General features: G+C 42.5%; 1 protein-coding gene across 1 annotated transcript in view; it reads right to left on the bottom strand.

The window, feature by feature from the left end:
- The window catches only part of LOC121970253 (methionine--tRNA ligase, chloroplastic/mitochondrial-like), a 45,784-nt gene that overhangs the window by 12,765 nt on the left and 9,929 nt on the right, over positions 1 to 23,090 (bottom strand). The window lies entirely within an intron of this gene.

Genomic DNA, 23,090 nt, shown 5'->3' with positions numbered 1-23,090 from the left:
CCACAACCACCACCAAGGAATAAAAGAGAGCAAGGGGAAAAAGAAAGGGGAGAGGGCCGGGCACAAGAGAGAGCACAAGCAAGAGAATAAGAATTGATACATCATAAGGTCTCTCCTCCCCTTTTTTATAATACTTGCCCAAGGCAAATAAGGAAAGATTTTTACAAAAAATTAAAATATTCCTCTTGTTTTCCTTTCCTCCTTTGTAATTCCTTTTTCTCCTCTTCATTGATTGAATGGTCGGCCTCTTGCTTGGGCACAAAGAAAGGGTGGTCGACCCTTAAAAGAAGAAAAATATATCTTGTAAAAATTTTATAAGCAAGGAAGTAAATCTCTTATAAAATTTTACAAGTTCTCTTTTAATTTCCTAATGTGGATGTTTTTAAAAAAGGAAAATTTTAAAACAAGTTTTAAGATTTAAAACTTCTCATTTAAAATTTCCTTTTTTAACATGGCTACAAAAAGGAAAGTTTTAAATTTAAAACTCTCTTTTTTAAAAACCATGTGGATGGTTAAAAAAGGAAAGTTTTAAAACTTTCTTTTAAACCATGTGGCCTAATTCAAATAAGAAAAGTTTTATAATTTTAAAATCTCTCTTTTTAAAACTTGTAGATATCTACAAAGAGAAGATTTTAAAAATTTAAAACACCCCTCATACTTTGAATTATGTGGCCGACCCCCTTCTTGCTTGGGCACCAAGCAAGAGGCCGGCCCCTTTGAGAAGAAAGTGGTCGGCCCCATGGCTTGGTCACCAAGATGGGTTTTTCATGAGTGGATATGAGGCATTAATGAGGCTACGACAGAGACCTAGAGGAGAAATTGGTTTTAGCCTCCCGACGAGCTCGAGTATCCCGTGTTCGCCCCGAACACACAACTCAAGTTCATCAATAATAGATCATTCCACTAGAGAGTTATTATTGCATTACCGCACCAATCCTAAATTATATTATGGGCTCCTTCTTATCATGAGTGTGTTAATCTCTCTGTGTTTAAGATATCGGATGTCCACTAATTAATTGAGTTATTGACAACTTATTTTAATTAATGTCTTAGTCCAAGAGTAGTACCACTCAACCTTATCGTCATGTCGGACTAAGTCCACCTGCAGGGTTTAACATGACAATCCTTATGAGCTCCTCTTAGAGATATTATCAACCTAGATTACTAGGACACAATTTCCTTCTATAATCAACAACACACACTACAAGTAATATCATTTTCCAACTTATCACGTTTTTTGATTTATCGAACTAAATCTCACCCATTGATAAATTAAAGAAATAAATATTAAATATATGTGCTTGTCATTATATTAGGATTAAGAGCACACACTTCCATAATAACTGAGGTCTTGTTCTTTTATTTAGTTAGCATAAAAAGAAATTGCCTCAATGGTCCTACTCAATACACTCTAAGTGTACTAGTGTAATTATATAGTCAAGATAAACTAATACCTAATTACACTATGACTGTTCTGATGGTTTGTTCCTTTCCATCTCGGTTGTGAGCTACTGTTTATAATTTATAAGGAACTGATAACATGATCTTCTGTGTATGACACCACACACCATGTTATCTACAATATAAATTAATTGAACAACTATACTTAGCATATAAATGTAGACATTCTTGACCAATGTGATTCTTTATTTTAAAATAAATGTTTACAAAAGCTAGACTTTTAGTATACACTCTAATAGATATTGGATATCGAACTCGCTGAGCTCCGTTGTACATTTGATCAACCGACCGGAGGCTTCTAGGTTAAGCAAGACTCTTCCTAGAGGGTTGTTGGTCATCACAATGATGGTGTGAGCGAGGAAGTAAGGGCGGAGCCTCCGAGCGGCGAGTATCAATGCGAATGCAAGCTTTTTAAGACGGGTGTAGCGAGATTCAGCATCTTTTAATATATGACTTAAGAAGTACACCGGTTGTTCTTCGTCGTTCAGTCGAACCAGTGCCGAGCTGACAACATGCTCGGTCGAGGACAAGTAGATTCGGAGTGGTTCACCGGTAGTAGGCTTAGCTAGTATGGGTAGCGAGTTTAGATATGCCTTGAGTTCCTCGAAGGCCTGGTCACACTCTTTTTCCCACTGAAACTTGGTAGCTCGGCATAGAATTTTGAAGAAAGGAAGGCTCCAGTCGGATGACTTGGAGATGAACCGTGATAAGGCTGTTATCCGACCGGTGAGGCGCTAAACTTCCTTCAAGCTTCTTGGAGGTGGCATATCTTAGAGTGTTTTTACCTTGCTGGGATTTGCCTCAATGCCCCGCTCGGTGACGATATATCCCAGGAAGTGCCCACTTTTTACACCGAACAGACATTTCTGGGGGTTTAACTTGATTCCGTACGCTCGGAGGATCTGGCAGGTCTCCTGGATATCTGTACAGAGATCGGCAGCTCGGAGAGATTTAATTAATATGTCGTTGACATACACTTCCATGTTGCGACCCATTTGCCACCGGAATACTTTGTTCATCAGCCTCTGGTAGGTGGCTCCTGCATTCTTCAGGCTGAACGGTATTACATTGTAGCAATACGTACCGTCGGCAGTGATGAAACTAACTTTCTCTTGGTCTTCTCCGACGAGCGGTACTTGATGATACCCTTGATATGCGTCCAATATGCATATCAGCTCGCACCCGGCAGTGGAGTCTACCATCTGATCTATCTTGGGCAAGGGATAGAAGTCCTTTAGGCATGCTTTGTTAAGATCTCGGAAGTCGATGCAAACCCTTCATTTATTGCCCGGCTTGGAGAACAACACCACATTGGCGAGCCAGCTCGGAAATTGAACCTCGCATATGTGGCCGACCTCCAGTAACTTCTTAATCTCTGCCCGGATAATCAGATTTTGCTCAGCGCTGAAGTCTCTCTTCCTCTGTTTCATCGGCCAAGCGTTTGGTCGGACGTGAAGCTCATGCTACGCGACGCTCGGGGAAATGTCGGGCAACTCATGCGTAGACTATACAAAGACATCATGATTCTGCTGAAGACATCTGATTAGCTCAACCTTCTGCTCGCCCTCCAAGTCAGACGCTATGAAGGTCGTCGCCTCTGCTCGGCTTGGATGTATCTGTACTTTTTCTTTCTCTTCATAAACCAAAGTAGGGGGCTTCTCGGTTATGGTGCTTACCTCCATCCGAGGTGTTTTCTGAGTGAACTTTGCCTCAGTCTTGACCATCTCGACGTAGCATCTCTGAGCGGCCAGCTGATCCTCCTTTACTTCTCCCACTCGATCTTCTACTGGAGACTTAATCTTCTGGCAGAAGGTTGAGACGACCGCTCGGAACTCATTGAGGGCCGGTCAACCCAAAATAACATTGTAGGCTGAGGGGGGGGCATCTACTATGATGAAGTTAGTGGCCCTTGTCCTCTGAAGTGGTTCCTCCCCTAGCGAGATAGCCATCTTAATCTGGTCGATTGACAAGACTTCATTGTCGGTGAACCCGTATACAGGAGTAGTCATTGGCAACAGCTCACCTCCGTCAATTTGGAGCTGGTCGAATGCCTTCTTGAAAATGATGTTGACCGAGCTACCTGTGTCAACGAATATACGGTGAATAGTATAATTGGCGATTACCGCTCGAATAATGAGTGCGTCGTCGTGCGACACTTCAACTCCTTCGAGGTCACGAGGACCGAAGCTGATCTCGGGTCCACTGGTCTGCTCCCGACTGCAGCCCACCGCATGAATTTCTAACCGCCAAGCGTGTGACTTCCTAGCTCAATTGGAATCTCCGTCGGTCGGCCAGCCAGCTATAATGTTGATCTCCCCTCGAGCAGCATTGCTCATGTTCTCCTCCTCCCAAGCGGACGACCTGTTTCGCTCTCACCCGGCTCTTGCTGGCTCTGCGCTCTTCCGATGAGGCTGTCTTAGGGATCACCTTGCTTCCTCTCGCCGATCGGAACAATGATACTCGTGTCGCCAGTCAGGAGAGGGGGATCGACGACAGTAACTCCAAGGCGTCGGTTGGGCGACCGGGTTGAATCCGCGACAGTCACGGGTATTGTGAGTTGCAGACTAATGGAACAAGCAGAACCAAGGGGTCCATACCTTCCCTTTGGGTCTCAGTCGCTCGGCGACCACATGCTGGACGGCGTGTGGCCTTGTTTCCTAATGTGGACGCGCTCCTTCGGCTCGTGGTCCCCTTAGCGGCTGATGGCTGGACGGCGGCCGTCGTTCGGTCAGCGCCGATGGTTCGGATGGAGCCTCCTTCCTTCTGGCCGCCTGGGCTTCCTCCATGTTTATGTACCCATTGGCCTTCTTCAGCATGTGATCGTAGTCACGAGGCGGCTTCCTGACAAGTGATCGGAAGAAGTCCCCATCCACGAGCCCTTGCGTGAACACGTTCATCATGGTCTCTGACGAGACCGAGGGGATATCCATTGCCACCTGGTTGAAGCGTTGGATGTAGGCTCGGAGAGTCTCCCTCTGGCCCTGCTTTATGGAGAACAGGCTGACGCTTGTTTTCTGATAACGTATGTTGCTCGCGAAGTGGTGAAGGAAAGCCGTTCAGAAATCTTTAAAGCTTCTGATTGATCCGTCCAGCAGCCTCTAAAACCACCACTGTGCCGAGACAGAGAGCGTAGTAAGGAAGACTCGGCACTTGACTCTATCTGTGTACTGATGCAGAGTGGCGGCGTTATCAAACTTATTGAGATGGTCGTCGGGGTCGGTCGACCCGTTATACTCGTTGATCGCTAAGGGAGCGTAGTGCCTCGGCAACGGATCCTGTAGAATGGCCTCGGAGAATTGTCGGTTGACCTGCTCGGGCGACGAATCAGCTCGGGCGCTTTGTCTTTTCTTACGTCCCGCACGGGAGCCTCATCCGAGGAAGAACCCTGGTCCTGGTTGGCCTGAGCGATTTCTGAGGGTGTCTGAAATAACACCCGGTGAAATGAAATGGGTGTTGGTGGAACTTCTCCTGGAGTGTCGGTCGGCATCTTATTTTGTCCCCAGATGGAAAGTTGCTCCGGCTGATCCTCGTGCGCCGCCTGGCCCCCTGAGGCCGACGTCGCTTGCTGCGCCAGACGATCGGCTAATGCCTTTTGCTATTGCTGTTCGGCTATCTTTCCCGCCCGCGCTTGAATGAGCTCATCGAGCTCCTCTGGAATGAACGTCACGGTGTGGAGACGTCCAACTTCTTCCATCTCCTCAGCTCAGATTCAGGTGCATTCCCACAGACAGCGCCAAATTTGATCATATCCGAGAGTGAGTCGACAGACGCTGGGACGGTGGCTGACTGGATGTTGAATGAAGACGACGTGGACCTACAATGAGCTGAGCCTGCAACCACAAGTCGTTAGTGTCGAGCCAGGGAGGGGTTCCCCAGCGATGGGCCTTTGACGCTCAAGTCAATCACTGGCGACAAGCGAATGAAGAATGAAGTAAAGAGAAAGGAGCAACGTAATTATAGCTACAGTAGTGAACCACATACCTCCGTCGAAGCTTGGGGGTCCTTATATAGAGCTACTGGGGGGTGCATACACGCTTCTCGAGGTATGTGCGCTTCTCAAAGCATATTTGGAAAAGACGTGCCAGAAAAGCATGTCTGACACCATACCCGAACATCCCCAGCATATCCCTGACATGACAGTGGAAGCTTCCACCGTACAATTCTCTGCCCGACCATGCCGCCGACCATACAGTCCGTCGATGACATTGGTCCCTAGGATAGACCCGACCCCGGGCCGGGTCTGGCCCGGGCTCGTAACCAAGTCAACGGACCGGTTGCCCGTTGACCCGGTTCGCCGAGTCGAACCGAAAACGGCCCGGCAAGTTGTCGGGCCGATTCTGGTTCATTGGATGTAAAAATCGGCGGGTTGAACCGGCGGTTCAGCCGCATATATATATATTTTTTTTTAAACGGCTTGAACCGCCGGTTAACCGGCGGTTCATAGCCGTTGGAACCGCCGGTTCATAGCCGTTAGAAGGGTTTTTTGGGTATTTTTTTTTCAACGGTTAGGATCATTTGACCGTTTTTTGATTAATGACTATGATTTAGTGTCCGTTACTATCAAAACTCTATAAATAGAGAGCTCATTTTATCATTTTTCACACACATCTTCTCTACTCTTAATCTCATTTTCATATTCTCTAATCTCTACACGCTTTCGTTTCCAATTTTCAATTACAATGGAAGGAGGCCGCGGAGGTGCATCATCTCAAGCTCGGAAGGGAAAGCAAATAATGAATCTACGGGAGGAGGACCCCAACATTCAATCCACCGATGATGAGATCGAGCATCTTCCGAATCCGACACCCGAAACATAAGGAAGTACCGATGCAATTTCTTCTAAGGTTCGGGAACTTCCTCCTCTAAAATCTTCTATTTTTACTAAACATTTTGAGAAGGTCACTCTTCCGTCGGGAGAAATGCATGCAAAATGTAAGCACTGCAATGCTTCCTACAAATTCTAAGCCGGCGGCGGCTATGGGTCGTTGAAACGACATGTAGAAACGAAGCACCCGACGGAATATGGACTCGACCGTTCTCAAACATAATTATCAAGATTTTTTTCAACTAGCGGTAGTACCGATTCCGGTTTATTTTTATATTCGGATAATAAATTAAGAGAATCATTAGCTAAATTTGTTTCCGTAGAACATCTTTCTTTTAGTTTTGGATCTAAATGCACATTTAAAGATTTTTGTAAAGAATCTCTTAATCAATGTGCTAAACGTGTTCCTAGGACTACACTTACTCGTACAATTAAAAAATTAGTAAAACAAGGAAAAAAGAATTTAATTGATGAATTTAGTAAATTAGATAATAAAGTTTCTTTATGTTCCGATATTTGGAGTGATCATTAGCAAACGCATTTGTATATGGGTGTGACTTGCCATTGGATCGATAACTGTAACGCCCGAAAATTCTCAAAATAATTATTAGAAATATCCTAGTATTTTTCTGGAATTTTAGGATATTTTTACAGAATTTTTAGAATAGCGGAAGTAGCAAAAATAAATAGAAAACGAAAACAGCCTACGCGGGAATTGAACCCGAGACCTAGCGAACTCTATGACTTATAGATAGCTTTAGTAAACCAAGTGAACCCAGCAGGGCCGTGCTGAAAGGAAAGGGAAACAATTGTATTTATATTTGAGTTGGGTGAATTAACCACTTAATATAAATAGGGAATTAATAAGTGAAGAGTTATTTTTTTTACGTAACTCTCCTCTCCCTCAAACCCTCACCGCCGCCCACTTCCCCTCCTCCTTCTCTCGGCGCACCAAGCAAAGGCTAGGGTTCCGCCCCTAGGCTACCCGGAGCACCTTCCGGCGACGACTCCGACACGAGGACGCTCCCCTCTGCGAGAGGAACGCATAGACGCAAGAAGATCGTCGAAGAGATCTCTCCTCCGGAAAACCTAGCGATTATATTTGTAAGAAAATCTGAACAGGAGGTAAGAAACCCCTCACCTGCAGTATAAGTAGTTTTTGTATGAATTACATGCTTCAGTTTAGTAGTATGTAGGTTTTCGGCACAAAGGATGCGAATTAGCGCATACCAAGTGTTCGATTGAATTATTAGCACAGTTAAAATGCAACTTAGGCATTTTACTGGTTTAGATAAATGCAATAGAAGCATTTTACAGTTTATTAGTCTTGCTACAGCTATTATGGGACTAGACGTCCAATGGGTGGGCTCCCACAGTCACCTCTAGGTTCAGACAACCTAGTTCTAGGTTTAGATAACCTAGTAAAAGCAAGACAAGAAATATTAGCTATGTTCAATATTTTATTTTTAGCAGTGGCACTGTACTGGATTAGATATCCTCTGGGTTGGGCTCCCACAGTCGTCCCTAGGTTCAGATAACCTAGTAACCCTACTAAATTCGGGACTTGCAAACCCGGGTCTAGTTAGGGATGCGCGCATAGCAAGTACAGTTGCCGGGCCCAAACAGCAGCATGATTATTATTTTCATCTATTATATATATATATAGTTTTCAAGCTTTCACAAAAATAGTTATGTGAATTCAGGACAGCTTTAGCATCAGAATAGTAATAGCCTAACTAAGCTTTTGTATCAGTTTAGTTTTTTGTTGATACAACATGATAGTTTATGATTAGCTCTTATTGCCATGATCAGTTTCTTAATCCTATGTGTTGTATGTCATGTCATGCTTAGCATTTTCAGTATGTATTTCAAATAGCATGTTTTAAAAACATAAATTGCATCGTATGCATGTTTTAGTGAGGTAGATGGTTTCTTACTAAGCTCTCAAGCTTACAGATACTATTTTCCTTATACTGCAGATAAAGGTAAAGGAAAAATTGACTAGCGGAGGCTGGAGGTCAATGCAACCAAGATGTGTGTGGATGGAACCTGGAATAAAGACCTTGGAGAAACTAGAAATAAATCTGAAACCTTAGCATTTTATTAAGTTGTTACTTTCCTCATTTCAATTATTTTAATGCTACGAATCATGAAAGACCTGTTTAGATTGTTAGTGCTCCTGCTTAGAATGTCAGTTAGTGTTATTGGGATGTTTATAGTCATGTTAGAACTTGTGTGTGTGAATTTGGCACAAAACAATGCTGAAATCAGACTTATGATACGAAATCAGAAACCCCAATCGATCGGCCGATCGATTGGAGGCTTCTCAGTCGATCAGCCGATCGATTGAGAAGTTCGTACCGCGAACAGTAAGCTCCTGGATCGATCAGCCGATCGATCCGGATGCCTTCTGTCGCGAACAGAAAGCCCTGGGATCGATCACTGGATCGATTGGCCAGTCTGGATCGATCAGCCGATCGATCCAGAATATTGCCCCGAGCACAGTAGCGTGCTGGATCGATCACTGGATCAATCCAACCTAAGTTCCGCATACAGTAGCATGCTGGATCGATCACTGGATCGATTAGACCATTCCAATCGATCCATGGATCGATTGAGAGGCCTGACAACAGCCGGAAGACCCTTAGTTCAGTTCCTTGACCATGGGGGATGTAAAATATGTCATGAATAGTTTAGATTACACCCCTTAGCACATATAGAATAAAGAAATGATAAGAGCTTAGCAAAGTTTTAATTAGTACAGCTTCCGCATCTAGATTTAGTGATGGTCATGGATATAGTTTAGCACAGCATAATGTGACGGTCCGGCCTTACAGCTTAGTTAGTAGAAGGCGGGTCGTTACAATAACTCTTGGAACCTCCAAAAAAGATTATTAGCTTATAGAGCTTTTGATGAATCACATAATGCTCATCATATCGCACAATTATTATGTTTAATTTTAGAAGAATATAGTTTAAATCATAAAATATTTTCAATATCATTAGATAATGCTAGTTCCAATACCGCTTGTATAGATGATCTAAAATTTGTTTGTCAACCTATTATTGGAGGTTTATTTTTTCATATTCGTTGTGTATGCCATGTTTTAAATTTATATGTTCAAGATGGTTTTAAAATTTTAGAAAGTTATATTAAACCAATTAGAATTGTAATTTCTTATTTATGGTCTCATCCATTATAATGAAACAATGGGGTAGGTTTTGTAAAATTAATGAATGAGACCTAAAAAATTTCCACGTGATGTACCAACACGTTGGAATTTAACATACCAATTATTACAAGATTCATTTCAATATAAAGAATTATTATGTTCATTTTTTGCACAAAATACTAATACTAATATATATTTATTTTCACAACAATGGAATATTTGTAGTAGTATTTGTGAAATTTTAAAAGTATTTAATGATGCAACCGAACAACTTTCCGGTGTTTATTATCCCACTGCTCAATTAGTTTTAGAAAATTTTTCTAATATAGTATTAGTTTTAAATGAACATATTAATAATGAATCTTTATCTCCTTGCATCTTAGATATGAAAACTAAATGGGAAAAATATTTTTATTTAATTCCTGAAATTTATTTAATTGCATTTGCTTTAGATCCTAGATTTAAATTAGAAGTTTTACAAGAAATGTTAACTTTATATTATGACGCTTTAATTCCAATTAAAGATTTTTCTTCCCCTGATCCAGTTAATATTATATATAATGTTAGAATTTATTTATATGATATTTATAATCAATATTATGCAAAATATGGAACACAAATTAATATTTCTGAAATACAACAAACTACTAGTAGAAATTTAAAACTTACAAAAGCACAACTCTTATTAAAAGAACGGACAAAACGTCCACGAGGATCCTCAAGTTCCACACAGGAACTTGAGAATTATTTTACGACTTCTTTTGATTTTAATGAAGTAGATAGCGAAAACTTCGATATCTTAAAGTGGTGGTCACAGAAGGTTCAAAGCTTTCCCGTTCTCTCCGTGATCGCAAAAGAAATTTTAGCTTGTCCAGTGTCAACTGTTGCTGTGGAGCAGACGTTCAGTGTCGACGACAACATATTAGATGAACGACGATCAACTTTGTCTCCCGACTCATTGGAAGCCCAAGCATTACTGGACGATTGTGTTAGGATCTTCGGATGGCTAGAGAGGGGGGTGTGAATAGCCTCCTCTAAATGCTTAAAGAATTTCTTCCTACAAATCGTTAGCGCAGCGGAAATATGCAAACAAAAAGATAATACAAGAAAAGAAGACAAACACCACTAACACCAGTATGTACGAGGTTCGGGGATAACTTGCCCCTACTCCTCGGCGTGTCCGTAAGGTGGACGATCCCTTGATCTTTCGGTATATCACACCCCGGATAGATTCCGGCTAAAGATTTCCTCCTTCTCGGTGGAGTAACCTCTCCACAAAGTCTCAGAAGATACGTAAATAAAGCACAAGACTTACAATGATCAGTGGCTAAAGAGAATGAAGAATATGCTCACAGCCACGCGAAGACGACAGTGAAAGCAGAGCGCAAGAAGGAAGCAGCTTCTCAGCCAAGAGCTCAAAGCTTAGCACACTCGCTTGATCGACAGAGAGTTTTTCTTTCTTCATTCCTCCACCGAAAAATCTCTTCATCCTTCTTCTTATGCCTCTGCTTTTCCACTGCGTTCAGCCTGTATCGAATCGCTATCAACCTGCACCGAATCGCTGCTGCAAGCTAAGGCATCGCCAATCACTCTTCCTCCTCATCTAGTTCTCTGAACTCACACCAATAGAACCCATGGTCTTCACAGGTGTCTCTAAGCTCGAACCAATAAACAGGAGTTAAGCTAATTGTCAGCTGATCGCAGCCAGATCGCAGCCAGATCGCAGCCAGTAAACGTTGATGCTCCAATTGCACCATTTGCAGCGAAACACAGTAGAAAGAACACTTTGTCTTATTCTTCTGATGGAGCTTGATTTGAATTTAAGCATTGGCATGATACCTGCAACCTGCAGATTTAAAAAGCTCACAGCAGATAGTTAAATCAGACGAATCAGAAGTTGAAGAGAAACAGCAGAAACTACAGACCATTATTGTGGATCGGTCAGCAGATCGATCCACAGCCTCTTTGACCGATCAGGCTACAGCCTGATCGGTCCAGGAGGGCTCTGATCGGTCTGTGGACCGATCAGGCTATAGGTGGATCGGTCCACAAACCGATCCCCCTATCCTTTCTCCCGAATTCTGTTGCCTCCTAATCGATTTACAGACCGATCAGTAATTCTCGGCGAGTTCACAGAGAGTTATTGATTGGTTACTGATCGGTCTGGTGACCGATCAGATAACCATAGTATCACTGGATCGGTCAACAGACCGATCCAATGCCTATGTAGGTTTAGAGCTTCCCAGCCCTAAACCCTAAAGCCTTCCTGGTCTAGAGAACGAGCTACCGAGCCCTCTCTGACCTAGTCCGGAGAACGAGCTACCGAGCCCTCTCTGACCTAGTCTGGAGAACGAGCTACCGAGCCCTCTCTGACCTAGTCCGGAGAACGAGCCACCGAGCCCTCTCCGACTTCGTCCGGTCTAGAGAACGAGCTACCGAGCCCTCTCTGACCTAGTCCGGAGAACGAGCTACCGAGCCCTCTCCGACTTCGTCTGGTCCGGAGAACGAGCTACCGAGCCCTCTCTGACCTAGTCTGGAGAACGAGCTACCGAGCCCTCTCTGACCTAGTCCGGAGAACGAGCTACCGAGCCCTCTCCGACTTCATCCGGTCTAGAGAACGAGCTACCGAGCCCTCTCTGACCTAGTCCGGAGAACGAGCTACCGAGCCCTCTCCGACTTCGTCTGGTCCAAAGAACGAGCTACCGAGCCCTCTTCGACTTCGCGTGCCAAGTTTCCATACTTGGACTTTTCCCTTCCACCTGATCAACCTTGATCAGTAATCAATCTGAGTTTAATTAATATATGATACAAACTTAAATCAGTGTCAACATCAAAACAACAGCCAGGTCAGACTATATCAACAATCTCCCCCTTTTTGTTGTTTGACAACACGATTTAAGTTTAGATCAGAAATGCTCATATTTCCATAATTTTAGGAGAATCAAGATCCTCCCCCTAAGACGGATACAACACTATGTAAGGAAGTCAATAATCCTCAAGGTTATCCTCTCCTCTAAAATCAAAACTTCATTCATCTCTAAACTTAGTCATCTTCTCCCCCTTTGTCAAACACCGAAAAGGTGTGAATTAGGTAATAAGACTTAAAGGACTCCCCCTTAACCCATACTGTCTCTTTCTTAATCCACATAGAATTCCCTCTAAGTGTATTATCGGACAGTAAATAAGAGACAATCAAGATATGGCATATGAAAAACATATAAATAGTCAATAAGAACTGAAACATAAAGAGAAGCAAGTAATAGAAAAACGAGTAGCATAAATATATGAAAACAGCTAATATCTAGGTCAGACACATGTATCTATCAAACAGTATCCGAAACATAGGCAATCAAAATGACCAACATAAAACAAGGTGTATCAATCAACATCCTCAATATGAGGAGCATCATCATCATCAGCTGGAGGAATGAGTCCCTGAGGCGGCATGCTGCTGCTCGAGGGTGGATAGCACGAGTAATACTACGGAGGTGGGTAGCTGGCCATCCATCCCAGAAGCACCTACTGCGTCGCCAAATGCTGACTGCGTAGATCATCGTAACGCTGGTCAATCCGAACGCGCAGCTCATGGAGCTCAGCAGCCAGCAACTCATCATGCTCATCGATGCGGCTCTCCAGCTCAGCGATCTGCCTCTCCATACTCATCAGCAGCAGGAGGAGGAGCAGCATCAACCTGTCGTGGAGGTGCCCGTGGTAATTCACCCAGTGCTCTCCCATCCTTCAAACGAACCACCCCATACTCTCCTATGATGCCAGACTTGGAAAATGCACGTTTTCCAAGTTTGTAGTCCTGCCTCACCATTTTGACTATCCTTCCCTTGGAGACATCAATCTGTAGGGTCTCGAGCCAATCCGTAATTATATGCCCATAAGGCATATAAACGGTGAAGCTGTTAGGCTCAATATAGGAGATGATAGACGAATAAATGCTCGACATAATGTCAAAATCAAGACGCCGACGCAATCCATAAAGCATCAGGCAGTGATATGGTCGGATCTCTGACAAGGGTTTAGATGTGATTGGTAGAAGACAATTTGTGACAATCTTAAAGAGAATGTAATCTGGGGCAGATAGTCTCAGAGCTACAAAGGTAGGAAAATCAACATCTAACTCATCTTGTCCACCTGGTCTAGGATGTCCGAAGAAATACTCATAAATGGAGTCAGATGAGACATCAAAGGGAGAAGGTAAGGGGTCTGGTAAATCAGGATATATGGAAAAGACATTTCCTGAACACCTCCGGCAATCTAGATAATCAAAGAAGGCTGAGAAAGAGAAATCAATAGTTTGCTTAGCAACTCTAGTTCTATAATTAACATCATTAGTTTGATGAAGATTATTATAAAACTCAGATACTAAGTCGTAATTGATGTCCCGTTCTAAATAGACTAGAGAATCAAGTTTGTAATAGGCAAGTATTTCCGACACAGATGGACAAAATACATCCATGAATTTTTGATCCACAGACCTACAAGGAAGCAGTTTAAAGGTTCTTTGTTGAAAAGCTTGTTCAAAGTGATGGTTTGGAAATCTTCCAGAAACGGATGGTTGAGATCGGGAGGGAGCCTTAGATTTAGATTTCTCAGTTGACAACTTAGAGGTTCCCTCACTAACTTGTTTCTTCCTAAAGGTTAAAAATGTGACACGAACGGGGCAAATAGGTGAGCACGGAAGCCACCAACAACCGAGAACCAAGCCAAATTACAAAGATACGGTGAGAAATGAAAATGAAGTGCCAAAATGAGTAGAGCTCGGGGAGAATGGAGTTACCTTGGTGCCATTTATGTGTCTTTCGGATAAAAGAGAGAAGAGTTGAGGCGTAGGAGGGTGTCGGCTTGGTCTTCGGCGTGCAATGGGAAGAGAAAGGACCGAGAAAGTTAAGGCATAGGAGGGTGTCGGCTAGGGCTTCGGCGTGCAATGGGAAGAGAAAGGACCGAGAAGAGTTAAGGCATAGGAGGGTGTCGGCTAGGGCTTCGGCGTGCAATGGGAAGAGAAAGGACCGAGAAGAGTTAAGAGGGATGGGTGATCGATCCAGGTGTTGATATGATCGGACGGTTGCCCGATCAAGAGAGATCCTGACCGATCAAGGAACCTCCTGATCGGTCAGGGAATACCCTGATCGGTCGGTGGACCGATCAGGGAACCTCCTGATCGGTCCCTGGACCGATCAGTAAACAAACAGAGAGTTCTGGATCGGTCGACAGACCAATCCATCCTCTCCTGATCGGGCTATAGACCGATCAGTGTCTGACAAATTGAAGATTCTCCATTCAATAACTGAAATTCGTAGAAGTTTTCTATCGAAAATTCTGAAGATTCAGAACTCAAGAAGTTCATAAACTTCCAAATTCAGAACCTAGAACCTGAAGAATCTACAAACATAAATAATTCTGAAAGATGAGCTCTTACGGTCTGAAATTGTTCAGAACCGGAAGGTTCCAAACAAAAAAAACTCAGACCAACTCCAAACGCATAGAGTTCAGACGTTTTGAACTTTAAGGTTTCAAAACCAGAAAAACTTCTGAAACTATGATCTATAGTGAACCAAGGTATTAATCAAGACTCAGGCTATTTATTACCTGGTTCAAAACACATCCTTGCTATGATCTGTTTCGAGTTTGTTAAAATATATCCAAATTGCTATCATTTCTTCAACAACTTGTCCTATTTTCAATCAAAATCATGAAATGTATCAATCAACACATCAACCAAAGTTAGATAATTTCTAGGTAAAGGTCCAACCAAGTTTCCTTGGTTGGAATATATGAGTAAAATCTAGGAACCAAATACACATGAATTATGTAATGGTCTTCCCCATACTCGATTTATGTCTCTTCAACCTAATTATTCAAATGATGCATGATACATTTTGAATAATTTGGCTGATCCTAGCATCTCACCCCATTTCTAGCAAACAAAAATAATTTGTTAAACCTTATAGTTTGTGTGAGATGCCCCTAAGTTGCCCAAATTACTTTCCCAATTTCTCCTGTCGTTTTAATTGTCCTTATTGATCATGATGAAGTCCTAATGACCTATTGAGCCAAACACATTCTCAATTCTCTCCTTAAATGACTAAATTCATTTTCCGGAAGGGATTTGGTGAAAATATCGGCTAGGTTTGATTTTGATCAACATATGTGAGCGCAATGTCTCCCCTAGCTACGTGATCTCTAATGAAGTGATGACACACTTCAATGTGTTTGGTCCTTGAATGATGGACTGGATTTTTCGTTAGGTTTATTGTACTAATGTTGTCACACAACACTTGCACTCCATTATACGAAAGCCCATAATCTTCTAGGGTGTGGATCATCCACAACAATTGTGATACACTCTCTCCCATGACAATGTATTCAGCCTTGGTCGTGGAGAGAGCAACGCAATGTTGCTTCCGACTTGACCAACTAACCAATGATGAACCTAAAAATTGGCAACCCCCACTAGTGCTTTTTCGATCTAATTTGCACCCAGCATAATCGGAGTCGGTATAACCTATCAAATCAAAAGACTCAGTACGAGGATACCAGAGACCTACTCTAATTGTGCCCTTAAGGTATCTCAGGATTCTCTTAACTACAATTAAATGAGATTCCTTGGCACATACTTGATATCTAGCGCACATGCCCACAGTGAAAAGTATGTCCGGTCGACTAGCCGTGAGTTATAGAAGACTACCGATCATGCTTCTATATTGAGTTAGATCAACTGGTTTTCCATTCTCATCATTGTCAAGGCGAGTGTTTGTTGTCATTGGAGTGGATACTTCCTTAGAGTCACTCATTTTGAATTTCTTGAGCATCTCTTGAGTGTATTTTGTCTGATGGACATAAATGTCATCTCGAGTTTGTTTGATTTCAAGTCCAAGGAAGAATGTCAATTCTCCCACCAGACTCATCTCAAACTCACTTTCTATGTAGTGATAAATTCATTCAAATAGCTTTTGTTATTTGAGCCACAAATTATGTCATCGACATACACCTGGGCTACAAATATGTTTTCACCATCTCTATGCAGAAATAATGTTGGATCTATTTGACCTCTTACAAAACCCTTTTCTAGTAAGTAAGTTGACAACCTTTCGTACCAAGCTCGAGGTGCTTGTTTAAGCCCATAAAGAGCTTTCTTGAGCTTGTACACATGGTTTGGAGCTTCGGTATTCACAAACCCCGGTGGTTGTTCAACAAATGCCTCTTCTTTAATGAAACCATTTAAGAAGGCCGATTTAACGTCCATTTGATAGAGCATGAAGCCTCTATGTGTAGCAAAAGCTAGCATTAAACGAATGGACTCTAATTGGGCCACGGGAGCATAAGTCTCATCATAATCGAGGCCTTCGACTTGACTATAGCCCTTGGCTACAAGTCTTGCCTTGTTTCTTACGACTTATCCCTTTTGATTTAACTTATTTTTGAAGACCCATTTGGTTCCAATAATGGTAGTCTTCTTAGGTCTAGGAACTAAGTCCCACACTTGGCTCCTTTCAAATTGACCTAACTCATCTTGCATAGCTATGATCCAGTCAAGATCGTGCAATGCCTCACTAACTAATTTTGGTTCGATTTCTGAGATCAAGACGACCTCATTAGACTCATTTCTAAAGAATGATCTAGTCCTAACCCCTTGTTGGATGTCTCCAACAATCTGGTCTTGGGGATGACTAAAGGCTATCCTAGATTACCTTGGTGTTGGCGGTGTCTCATAAGTGGTCTCACTAGGCACAGGCAAGGACTCAGTATCAGGCAAAGGATCAGCCTGAGCCCTTTGTTGCCTTTGCTCATCATCATCGGAGTCAACTTCGACTCTTTCTATGTTTTGATCATTCAAACTTAGACTTCTAAGTTCAAATTGAATTTCTCCTACATCCCTCGATTGATCATTTGATTTAGGGATTTCTATAAATACTACATCCGAGGACTCTTCAATCAATTTAGTCCTATTGTTGTAGACTCGATAGGCTTTGCTGATGAGAGAGTACCCGACCAGTATCCCTTTATCAGCCTTAGCCGTGAACTTTCCAAGATGATCCTTGGTGTTCAAGATAAACACCTTACAACCAAACACCCTAAGATGTTTAATTGTAGGGGGTTTCCCAAACCAAAGTTCATGGGGAGTCTTTCCGAAAAACATATGTATCAAGACTCGGTTTTGCACATAGCAGGCTGTATTTACAGCTTCAGCCCATAGGTAGCTCGGTAGTGAGTACTCATTGAGCATGCTTCGTGCAGCCTCTTGCAAGACTCGGTTCTTTCTCTCCACAACCTCATTTTGCTGTGGGGTCCTTGGAGTAGAGAACTCATGCCTATATTCTTTTTCTTGACAAAATTCTAAAAATCTATGGTTTTGAAACTCTCCACCATGATCACTTCTAATTGTTTTAATTGTTGTTGATTTTTCATTTTCAGTTCTTCTACAAAAAGAAACAAAAATATCTATGGTTTGATCCTTATTTTTCAAAAAGAAAGTCCATGTATATATAGTAAAATCATCAATGATCACTAAGCAGTATCTACTTCCATTCAATGAAATGACATTACTGCAATCAAATAAATCCATATGCAATAAATTTAAAGCATTAGATGTACTTACAGCGCTTTTACCTTTATGAGTCGCTTTTGTTTGCTTACCCTTTTGACATGCATCACATAATTTTGTCTTTTGGTACTTGATGCTTGGTAGGCCTCGCACTAATCCTTTGTTGGCCAGCTTTCGAATATTCTTCATGTTCACATGGGCCAACCTCCTATGTCAAAGCCATGATTCTTCTTCTTTTGACATGAAACACTTAGCAGAGGCATTAGTAGCACTTTTAAAAGATACTTGATAAATGTTATCTACCCTTGTGCCTACTAGTACCGTGTCAAGTGTGTCAATGTGTTTGACCAGATATTGACTTGAATGAAACTCAATTGTGTAACCCGTATCACACAATTGGCTGACACTTAGGAGATTAAAGGTCATCCCCTTGACTAGAAGGGCATTCTTGATTTGGAGACATTCGGATATATGAATGTCTCCAACTCCTATAACCTTAAGGCTACCATTATTACCAAACGACACATTACCTCTATTTTTGTTTTGAAGGGTAGTAAAGAGTGACTTGTCCCTGGTCATGTGCTTGGAGCATCCACTATCAACAAACCAAGTTGATAGATGCTCCCCCTTGACCAATGCCTACAAGACACGAAAGATAGACGTTTTAGGTACCCAAATCTTGGGACCTAATGCATCTACAATGAACGACCTAGGAACCCATGCCTTAGTCACAACCTTCCTAGTCTCATGAACCCTAGAAGTATGTGATCTATGAAATTGGGTTCTAGACATTAGCGAAATGAAACTAGACTCCTTAGGTTGATATCCTAACCCAGCCTTGTTGTAGACCGCCCTTTGGCCATTTAGAATCATATCTAAGGTCTTAGAGCTAGTTGAGAATTTTTCAAGCATTTTCTTGAGTTTCTCAACTTCACCCTTTAAGGCTTTGTTTTCATCCTCAAGGGCCTCTTGATGTAGGTCATCAACCTCATCTTCCCTAAGGGCCCTCAAGTGCTCTACTTCATCTTTTAATGATTTAATTTGAGTTTTTGATTTCTTAAGTAAAGTAGATAAATGTGCAATGGTTTTATAACATTTTTCTAAATGAGGAGAAGTTACCTCTTCATCATCCGAAGATGATGAAGTCGCGGCTGAGGTATCACTCGTGTCACCATCACTCCCGGAATATGATTCCTCCCTTTCCATGAACGCTAATTGACGTGTGCTTTTCTCCTTCTTCTCTTCCTCCGATGAGTTTGAGGAGGATTCATCCCAAGTAGCTTTGAGAACTTTCTTCTTCTTGACCCTTTCCTCCTTCTTCTTGAGTTTTGGACACTCGCTCCGATAGTGTCCTTTCTTGCTACACTCAAAACAAGTGACATTAGTTTTATCAACATTTTGATCGATAGATTTACCTTTCCCTTTGTATCTCCGGCTCCTTCTCATGATTCTCCTTACAAAGTTGGCCATCTCGCTTGATGATGATCCACCTTCATCATCGGACTCGGAGGAGAATGAGGATGAAGGAATCTCTTTTTCCTTCTTCTTTTCTTTCTTCCTTCTTCCATCTTTGCTCTTTTCTCCTGCAACTAAGGCAATACCTTTCTCTTTTTGACCCTTGTTAGCAAATTCATGGAGTTCCATTTCACAAAAAAAATCATCTAATTTAACAATTGAAAGGTCCTTGGAGACCTTGTAGGCATCTACCATAGATGACCATAAGGCATTCCTCGGAAAGGTTTTGAGAGCATACCTTATAAGATCGCGATTCTCTATGCGTTCATCTACGGAATGAAGACCATTGATAATTTCTTTGAACCTTCCGTGTAGTTCACTTACCGTCTCGTTCTCCTTCATGGTGAGGTTTTGTAATTGATTTAAGAATAAATCTCTCTTAGCGATCCGAGAGTCTCGAGTTCCTTCTTGGAGCTCGATGAGCTTGTTCCACAAATCTTTTGCGCTCATGAATGGACCTACCTTGACGAGTTGATCCTTGGCTATCCCACATTGTAGAGTGACCACTGTCTTGGCATCGGCTTGTCCTTTGCGAGTTTGCTCGGCGGACCACCTTGATGAATCTAGTTCCTTACTTTCTTCGTCCTTCGGAGGTGTAAACCCTTCCTTGACGGAGAACCATATTGAGATGTCGGTCTTGAGATAATATTCCATGCGGCTCTTCCAATATTGAAAGTCCGCTCCGTCGAAGTAGGGTGGACGATTGGTGCTAAACCCTTCCTTCATAACCATCTTCTTGCTCTTTAGGGTGTTAATCCGGATGAAGAGAACCTCGCTCTGATACCACTTGTTAGGATCTTCGGATGGCTAGAGAGGGGGGTGTGAATAGCCTCCTCTAAAAGCTTAAAGAATTTCTTCCTACAAATCGTTAGCGCAGCGAAAATATGCAAACAAAAAGATAATACAAGAAAAGGAGACAAACACCACTAACACCACTATGTACGAGGTTCGGGGATAACTTGCCCCTACTCCTCGGCGTGTCCGTAAGGTGGACGATCCCTTGATCTTTCGATAGATCACACCCCGGATAGATTCCGGCTAAAGATTTCCTCCTTCTCGGTGGAGTAACCTCTCCACAAAGTCTCAGAAGATATGTAAATAAAGCACAAGACTTACAATGATCAGTGGCTAAAGAGAATGAAGAATATGCTCACAGCCACGCAAAGACGACAGTGAAAGCAGAGCGCAAGAAGGAAGCAGCTTCTCAGCCAAGAGCTCAAAGCTTAGCACACTCGCTTGATCGACAGAGAGTTTTTCTTTCTTCGTTCCTCCACCGAAAAATCTCTTCATCCTTCTTCTTATGCCTCTGCTTTTCCACTGCGTTCAGCCTGTATCGAATCGCTGTCAACCTGCACCGAATCGCTGCTGCAAGCTAAGGCATCGCCAATCACTCTTCCTCCTCATCTAGTTCTCTGAACTCACACCAATAGAACCCATGGTCTTCACAGGTGTCTCTGAGCTCGAACCAATAAACAGGAGTCAAGCTGATTGCCAGCTGATCGCAGCCAGTAAACGTTGATGCTCCAATTGCACCATTTGCAGCGAAACACAGTAGAAAGAACACTTTGTCTTATTCTTCTGATGGAGCTTGATTTGAATTTAAGCATTGGCATGATACCTGCAACCTGCAGATTTAAAAAGCTCACAGCAGATGGTTAAATCAGACGAATCAGAAGTTGCAGAGAAACAGCAGAAACTACAGACCATTATTGTGGATCGGTCAGCAGACCGATCCACAGCCTCTTTGACCGATCAGGCTACAACCTGATCGGTCCAGGAGGGCTCTGATCGGTCTGTGGACCGATCAGGCTATAGGTGGATCGGTCCACAGACCGATCCCCCTATCCTTTCTCCCGAACTCTGTTGCCTCCTGATCGATCTACAGACCGATCAGTAATTCTCGGTGAGTTACTGATTGGTTACTGATCGGTCTGGTGACCGATCAGATAACCATAGTATCACTGGATCGGTCAACAGACCGATCCAATGCCTATGTAGGTTTAGAGCTTCCCAGCCCTAAACCCTAAAGCCTTCCTAGTCTAGAGAACGAGCTACCGAGCCCTCTCTGACCTAGTCCGGAGAACGAGCTACCGAGCCCTCTCCGACTTCGTCCGGTCCAGAGAACGAGCTACCGAGCCCTCTCTGACCTAGTCCGGAGAACGAGCTACCGAGCCCTCTCCGACTTCGTCCGGTCCAGAGAACGAGCTACCGAGCCCTCTCCGACTTCGCGTGCCAAGTTTCCATACTTGGACTTTTCCCTTCCACCTGATCAACCTTGATCAGTAATCAATCTGAGTTTAATTAATATCTGATACAAACTTAAATCAGTGTCAACATTAAAACAACAGCCAGGTCAGACTATATCAACAGATTGGACCAGAGCGGAGAAAAAAATCCAAGGAATACAACTTTCAGATGACGAAGTTGAAGATTTTGATACTGAAGGAACAAATACGGCAGGAATAGGAAATGGAAGTGAATGAAAATGTAAAAGAACTACGTAGGCAACTTAAATAAGTGCAAGCCCTTTTTTCAATAAATTTTAATTTCTAACTTTTAATGTTTAATGTTTAATTTTTAATTTTTTTTAACATATTAATCTTGAACCGTGGCGAACCGTGATGAACCGTGAATCGAACCGTGAACCGGCGGTTCTGAACCGTGAACCGTAACCGTCTTGGGCAGTTAAGGTTAAGGGTCGACCTGCCTGGAACCGTCGAACCGGCGGTTCCGAACCGTTGAACCGTCACCGAACCGTGGTCAGGTCTACCCTAGGAAGATATCGCCGCCTGCTCCTCTTGTCTATTACTGGATCGAGCGACAGAGCCGCTCGGCCAGCTTGTCGTCTGGGTGATACGATGGTCGGGCCGAGTATCCTCTCGGCCGATGACCTGCTACTCGGTTCCGCCCTGCCTGCCGGGTCGGGGTTGCGTCTACTGCTTAGCCGAGCGGATTGGCCGCTCGGCCTTCGCCCCTCCTTCGAGCTTTATAAGCGTCGGAAGCCCGGTGTTCGACCGAGCTGTCGAAGTGTCGAACCAGCTACTACTCCTGCCGATCGGGAAGGTAGTTCGCTCGCTCGGATGCTTGCCAAGGATGTTGACCACTTTGACCTCTTATCGGACGGGCCCCACCTTACCACCGGACCAATATTCATACTATCATATATAAATTTGACCCATATATTTAAAACAATGATTTTTTAAATATAAATTAAATTTTTTAAATATATTCATATTCAAAAAATTATTATTTTCAATACAATATGTCAAATTGCAATATGTCAAATTTATATTTAAGATAATTGATATAGTTAATATGTCAAAGTGTAATATGTCAAATTGATGTTTAAGATAATTAATATAGTCAAGAGAATTAGAAAAATATATAAATATTTTTTTTTTTTTTTTGGACTCTATGAATTTATAAGTCAATTTTCAATTTGACACGTTATATCATAAATAATGATTTTTTTAATATACATAAAATTTTAGAATTTAGGATTATTATAATAAACAATGATTGTGGTCCACTCAAAGGTCCGGTCCTTTGTTGTCCGTCTCAA

The sequence above is a fragment of the Zingiber officinale genome, chromosome 4A (assembly GCF_018446385.1).
Source record: "Zingiber officinale cultivar Zhangliang chromosome 4A, Zo_v1.1, whole genome shotgun sequence".
Taxonomy (NCBI): domain Eukaryota; kingdom Viridiplantae; phylum Streptophyta; class Magnoliopsida; order Zingiberales; family Zingiberaceae; genus Zingiber; species Zingiber officinale.
This window is presented reverse-complemented; position numbering and strand designations above follow the sequence as displayed.